General features: G+C 45.2%; 1 non-coding gene across 1 annotated transcript; it reads left to right on the forward strand.

Moving 5' to 3' along the window:
* The first annotated feature begins 5,318 nt into the window (after nt 1-5,318).
* On the forward strand, nt 5,319-5,392 carry trnan-auu (transfer RNA asparagine (anticodon AUU)). The gene has a single exon. It is a non-coding gene; the product is annotated as a tRNA-Asn (tRNA).
* Nucleotides 5,393-7,619: the final 2,227 nt, after the last annotated feature.

Consider the following 7,619-nt stretch of genomic DNA (forward strand, 5'->3'; position numbering starts at 1 on the left):
ATTGCCTACTGTGGGGAAACCGCGTAGTCATGCCCCAGATGGGCAGAGAGGTGTTCATCAGAGAACTCCACAATGGGCACCCGGGCATTGTCACGATGAAGGCAATTGCCAGGTCACATGTTTGGTGGCCAGATATGGACGCAGATCTGGAACTTTGTGTTCGCAGGTGCAACACGTGTGCCCAGCTGGGCCATGCGCCCAGGCAAGCCCCCCTTAGCCACTGGCCATGGCCCACCAAGCCTTGGTCACGCATCCATGTGGACGACGCAGGTCCTTTCATGGGGAAAATGTTTTTGGTTGTAGTAGACGCCTACTCCAAATGGATCGAGTGTGACATTTTAAATTCAAGCACATCCTCTGCCACGGTAGAAAGTCTACGGGCAATGTTCACCGCCCACGGTCTACTGGACATCTTGGCCAGTGACAATGGCCCGTGCTTCACAAGCACTGAATTCCAGGACTTCATGGCAGGCAATGGAATTAACCAAGTTAGAACGGCACCGTTCAAGCCGGCCTCAAACAGCCAGGCAGAACGAGCAGTGCAGATAATCAAACAGGGGATACTCTGATTCCAATGGGGTTCCCTACAAACCCGCTTATCACGCTTCCTGTTGGCCTATAGATCCCGACCACACTCGCTCACAGGCGTTCCACCCGCAGAGCTAATAATGAAAAGGACGCTCAAAACCCGATTATCCCTTATACAACCCACCATGAAAGAAATTGTCGAGAGCAGGCGCCAGTCACAATATCACTACCATGACAGGAATGCGAGGGCACGATGTATTGATGTAAATGATCCTGTTTTTATCCTCAACTACGCTGCAGGGCCCAAATGGCTCGCAGGCACTGTGATTGCCAAAGAGGGAAATAGGATTCTGGTAGTTAAACATACCAATGGACAAATATGCCGCAAACATGTGGATCAAACAAAAAGAAGGTTCACCAACCCCATAGAAGAAGCAGAGGAAGAGAACGATATAGAGTTCACTCCACCAAAGGTGACCGATCACCGGAACCAAAGGGAGGAGAGCCCAGTCACAGTCCGGACAGGCCTGAGCACTGCAAACAGCAGACACTCAGGCCAGCGCCCAACAACCGGAGCCCCAACTCAGGCGCTCTACAAGGGAGCGTAAACCACCAGAGAGACTCAACCTGTGATCCCAATAAGACTTTGGGGGGGAAGGTGATGTCATGTATTCAACCAGCATTGTAACCCATGTATAAACTGACCTCAGTTGTACACTGTGAGAACACTGACCATTAGGTGGGAGATACTCCTAACCTGGACCTTCAGGTATAAAAGGGGAAGCTCCACCCTCCTTCATCACTTGAGTGCGAAGGAATAAAGGACAGGTTACAAACTGACCTTCTCTCAAGCATGGGCCTCGTGTGTATTTATACTGTGCAGTAAGGACGTATCAGGCATTTTCTGTGTTCAGCGATGCTGCCTCTTCGTGCTTTAGGCAATCTCTCTGAATTAAACTCTGAAATATTCCCGGAGCCTTTCAATTATATCCTGTGGGCTCCCCACTGGGACAGTCAAGATGCAACAGAGTTGAAATTAGTTTCAGTTATTCGAACAAAGACATTACGGCTGCTGATTTGAGTCCCTCATGACATCGAATATGTTTAAATGCAAAATTCCGAAATTGAAGCTTAACGTCCCAAAACTGGAAAATGTTGATCAGACTTATTATATAATGCAATTGGAAATGATGCTCTCTCTCCAATGGCCGTGTTCCTTCAAACACAATCAGACGCATTGTATAGATTGTATATTGTTCTGATGAATGTTTTGCACTGTTCTGTGTTAATTCAGTGATTACTTTCCAAATGTTAGCTGAGTCTCTCGGGTCTGCTCTACTTCACTGCGGTATGCGGCTGCCTACTATAACTCTGGATATGTAATTCTCAATTGAAGTGCAGTGCTCATTTTACTGTCGAACACTCATGTGTTCTAACTTAGAGTCAGCAATGAGTAAGGATCCATTTTTCCACAGCACCTCACATGAATACAGCATGTCAAATCAACTAATGAAACACCTCGAACTAATAAGATGAGGTGGAATTTTCCCTCATAGTATAAATCTTAAATGTACGGTTTAATTCTGGGTAATCTGCGATATACACCTTCAAAGGCAATGGGAAAACATCGCCAGTGGTGTAAAATAATTTGTTCTGGGCTCTGCATGTTTGTAATGTAGACAAATTTGCTGCTGATACAAAGAAATGGTGGGAAAGCAAGTTGTGAGGAGGACGCAAACAATCTGCAAAGTGATATCGATAGGGTCAGTGAGTGAGGAAAAAATTGGCAGCTGCAGTATAATGTGGGAAATATGAGGTTATCCACTTCGGTAGGTAAAACAAAAAAAGCTAATTATTACTGAAATGGGGAGAGATAACAAAATGCTGTGGAGCAGAGGGATCTGGGAGTCCTTTTACAGAAGAAAATAAGAAATAGGAGCAGGAGTAGGCCATACGGCCCCTCGAGCCTGCTCCACCATTCAATAAGATCATGGCTGATACGATCATGGACTCAACTCCACTTCACTGCCTGCTCCCCATAACCCCTTATCCCCTTATCATTTAAAAAGCTGTCAATTTCTCTCTTAAATTTATTCAATGTCCCAGCTTACACAGCTCACCGAGGCAGGGAATTCCACAGTTTTACAACCCTCTGAGAGAAGAAATTTCTCCTCATCTCAGTTTTAAATGGGTGGCCCCTTATTCTAAGATCATGCCCTCTAGTTCTAGTCTCCCCATCAGTGGAAACATCCTCTCTGCATCCACCTTCTCAAGCCCCCTCATAATCTTACACGTTTCGATAAGATCACCTCTCATTCTTCTGAATTCCAATGAGTAGAGGCCCAACCTACTCAACCTTTCCTCATAAGTCAACCCCCTCATCTCCAGAATCAAACTAGTGAACCTTCTCTGAACTGCCTCCAAAGCAAGTATAGCCTTTCGTAAATATGGAAAACAAAACTGCATGCAGTATTCCAGGTGTGGCCTCACCAATACGCTATACAGCTGTCGCAGGACTTCCCTGCTTTTATACTCCATCCCCTTTGCAATAAAGGCCAAGATACCATTGGCCTTCCTGATCACAAAAAGTTAGCATGCAGATACAGCAAGTAATTAGGAAGGCAAATGGAAAGTTGGCCTTTATTTCAAGGGGGATGGAATATAAAAGTACGGAAGTCCTGCTACAACTGTACAGAGCAGAGGTGAAATCACACCTGGAGTACTGCATACAGTTTTGCTCTGCTCATTTCAGGAGGGATAAACTTACATTGGGGGCATTTCACAGAAGGTTCACAAGGTTGTCTTATGAAGAATGGTTGAACAGGTTGGGGCCTACCTATTGGAGATTAGCAGAGTGAGAGATGATATCTTTGAAAGGTGTAAGATTCTGAGGGTGCTAGACAGGGTAGGTGCAGAGAGGATGTTTCCCCTCGTGGGGAAATCTAGAAGGAGGGGTATAGTTTCAGAATAAGGGGTTGCCCATTTAAAATGGGGATGAGGAGGAATTTCTTCCCTCAGAGGGGCGTGAATCTTTGTATTTCTATCCCTGAGAGCTGTGAAGGCTCGGTCATTGAATATATTTAAGGTGGAGGTAGACAGATTTTTGAACGATATGGGAGTCAAGGGTTAGGCGGAGATGGTAGGGAAGTGGAGCTGAGGCCAAGATCAGATCAGCCATGATCTCACGGAATGGTGGAACAGGCTCGAGGGGCTAAATGGCCTCCTCCTGTTCCTATGTCCCTCTGTGTAAGGTCTGGGAAACACACGGTGGTGATCTGTGGAAACTTCAACTAAATGGTGTTGTTTTAAAGCGGATGCAGAAACAGAGTGACCGAGAGATTTACACACAGCAATATTTGAAGGTGGGTAGACAAGTTGATAAGGTTATTAAAAAAGAATACAGGACCCTTGGCTTTATAACGTGAAATAGATTACACCGGTGAGGAACTTACACCAAAGCTTTATAAATCCCTGCTTAGGCCTCAGTTGGATCCTGTTTATAGTTCTGGGCACCACAATTTAGGAAGGATATCGAGGATTTGGAGAGAACATAAGAAATATATAAGAAACATTTTCTGTTGTTATTGAAAACACAAACACAGGTATTCATTGAAATCCAATCTGTAGGTGGCCACACACAGATTGAAGAGAGCCAGAGAGACCGACAGAATCAGGAAACATCGGGAAATGGACAAGAGATATTGACAATTACTAAAACCGCTTTGAGACCAAACAATTGCGGGAACCCCTGTGGTTAATGAAAGGGCTTTGGGTGGTTGATTTCCTGACACACTTGTAATGTGGGGAAAGATGTGCCCAAATCACCCCCACATGGACCTCAACTCTTTCAGAAGCAAGAGAGTGTGTAACCTGGGTCTATAACATAAAGTAATGGGGTCCTTAACGATTAAAGCATATTATTAATTCTCTCACACATTACAATTATGTTTATGAAATGAATTGATGGAAACTTCAAGAACTGAACTTTAATGAGTTCAGGAACTTTAATCATTGATGAAGTTTTATCCCCTATCTGATTTTACACACACTGTATTTTAGGAGAGTGAGTTAAAATGCCCATCGCTCATGATACAAGGAACCTGGGGCGACTTTTAAAAAATGTATTCCACAGAAAAATATTCTCCAAAACAATGTTTCTGTCCGTGCTCAAACCGAGGATATTTCACATGTGTGGCGAACGTGATAACCGTTACACGACGGAAACCTCTGCTTACACCTCGAAAAAAAGCATCCTGCAGCGCTACCTCACTTCCCAGCAGCAGATCAAAGCCGCAAACAAACCAATCGATTATTCCCACTTCCCCACCTCCACAGATACTGCCCGACCTGCTGAGTGTTTCCAGCATTTTCTGGGGTTGATGTGCGTCGCTTTCAATCTTTGAAATTTCACCAAGCAAAGAAACGGTCAATCGAACTGACCCTGTAAGCACTTTGTTCGTGTTTATTCACAGGAATATCTGCAGTCGGGAGCAGAAAAGGAATTAAAACCGAATACCGTCTTCGGGACAATCAGAATACTTCGTCACAGACAAGGCACCGGAAGGCTGGAAGGTAGATCACTCGGGTTGTGGGAGAGCTGGTTGGCAGTGACATGGAAGTGTCTGCAGTGTGTGGGACCAGACTGCTTCCATACATCCACACTGAATGTCCACCCTTTATTTGGGAAAAGTACAACTGAGAGTGGACAAGTTCCATCCCGGTAGGATCAATTTGAAGGTTAACTCACTGACACCCTGGTTTTGGATGTCGTGCAGTGTGTACTTGCGTCAGTCTCTGTGACGCAATGGTTTAGCGCGTTGGGCTATTAACCGAAAAGTTGGTGGTTCGAGCCCACCCAGAGGCGAAGTTTTTAACTGTGTTTTCCCCGAGGATTCGGTGCCGCGCGGTTCCAGTTTGTCATTGTGCGTTTTGACTGCACAAACATATTCCGCAAACATTACCAGCTGTGCTGTTATCCAGTGAGTTCCCACTCCAATACTTTTATGAGCATTCAGTTCAAGTATAGAGTTTGAGTGTATACAGAACTGTACAGTGATATCAGAAAATTTTACAAGGTTGTGGGACATTGTGTTTTGTTAATATTGAACCACGAATATGAATCAATCCATTTTTTCCAATATTTAATTGAGCAAGTTTTCAAAATGTGTCCACCCAATTTTGAATCAGGAACTTTTCGCGTGTGAGGCAAATGTGACAACAACTGCACTACGGAAACACTGCATTTGAACTAATGTTAGGAACATAACCAGAGCTTTAACCTACACAGCTGGACTATACTTCAGGAGCTGGTTTACGAGAATAGAATGACGGTGCTATATTTAGGAAGGCTGTGAGTGTGGTAGGAATTGATCCAGTGTTTCCCAGACTTTACACATAGGAACAGGAGCTGGCTATTTAGCAGCGAGTGGTTAGGATCTGGAATGTACTGGAGGCAGACTCAATCTTATCTGTCAAACAGGAGTTGGATAAGTGTCTGAAGGAAAAACAATTGCAGGCCTCAGGGGATGAGCGGGGGAGTGGGACTCACTGAGAGTCGGCACGGGCTCGACGGGCCGAATGGCCTTCCGTGCTGTAACCATTCCATGATTCTATAAGTTAGTGGCACATTTCATAGTGTGGGTGGAAGCAGAACATTGCAAAGGGACATGGATTGAGTCGGAAAAACAAGATGCATCCGATTCAGGAGATTCGGGGGGTGTGGAAATTCGGGAGTTTAATGACTGTGAAAGCAACATTTTTGCTTTGTGCAGTTTTGGTCAGAGAAATGTTTGTGAAAGGATTTTTTTGCACAGAGGAATGCAGCATTTAATCTTCTGCCTTAACACTTCTTTCTGTGTGTCGGGGTCACATTTCTTTTCGATGTCATTCTTCCAGAATTGATATTTCATTTGCTGTTTCACAATAACCAGACCCTTGCTCTAAAGTCAGTCGCACTGTTTCCCCAGTCTCATGTTGATGTTACCAGCAATGGACATTTTGAATCAGATCCCTAAAGCACAGTGTGTAAAATGGGACATGTTTTAACAATTAACGTGGGGCTCACACCTCTGAATCCAAGATTAAGATTCTCATGCTCGACCGATTGACCTCGCCGGGCTTCTGCCAAATGCACCTTTTTGTCGCTGATTGCAGCCAAGCGCCTGTTGGCTCCGCTCCAGATGTTTAAACTTACTGTCGAGGAACCGACAGGATCCTCTTGAATGGTGGACCAGGCTCGAGGGGCCGAAAGGCCTCCTCCGGCTCTGAATCCTTACATGTTTATGATCTTATAACCTTTCACAGGAGAACAAACTCGCCCCTGAGCATGCATGAGGAGAAAGCTCCAGAAAATATTACCACCCGGTGAGCTTTCGCTTGTAAGTGTTAAGTCCTGACCCTGCAGTACAGACTCAGACGAGGCACATGCTGAAGTCAAGGTCACTCTGGACCTGCACCTTTATTTCACAGCTCTCATGTGCCACACTTGCCTGAGACCTGCCTTTAGAAACCTGTGTGGAACAGGTATGCAGTGTCTCCTGCAAGTGCACCCCTGGTGGTAACGTATGCTTGTGGTTACAGGTCATATCTAGTTACAGTCATGTATAGCATGGTAAGATACAGTTATATACAGTAGTGTGAGATACATGACATCAAACTCCCCCAAGGTCTTATTGTCTTTATAGATTCAGACTCTCAGGTGGTCTACGCTCTCGCGTGGAGCGTCTTAGTTGTGGTTCAGTTGTTTGCCTTGGTGCCTGTTTTTCTTTCAGTGTGATTGCTGGTATCTCGCCTGGGCTGTCTGTTGAGACTGCCCTTTCCTCAGGTTGGTCCCTCTGTCTGTCCACCAGTTGTGGTGTGAGTTCCATACTGTAGTCTGTCTATCGTCCTGCAGTATTGTTGGTGAATCTACTTTTCACTTGGTCTACATGCCTCCGGCAGGTTTGGCGATTGTCCATTTGTACAACCAGTAGCCTGTTTCCGTCCTTGCCTGTTACTGTCCCTGTACGTCATTTGGGACCCCTGCCATAGTTTAGCACAAGCACTTTGTCCCCTATCTCATTCCACCTCCCCCTCAAATTTAGGTCATGGTA

Source organism: Pristiophorus japonicus, chromosome 28 (assembly GCF_044704955.1).
Source record: "Pristiophorus japonicus isolate sPriJap1 chromosome 28, sPriJap1.hap1, whole genome shotgun sequence".
Lineage (NCBI taxonomy): Eukaryota > Metazoa > Chordata > Chondrichthyes > Pristiophoridae > Pristiophorus > Pristiophorus japonicus.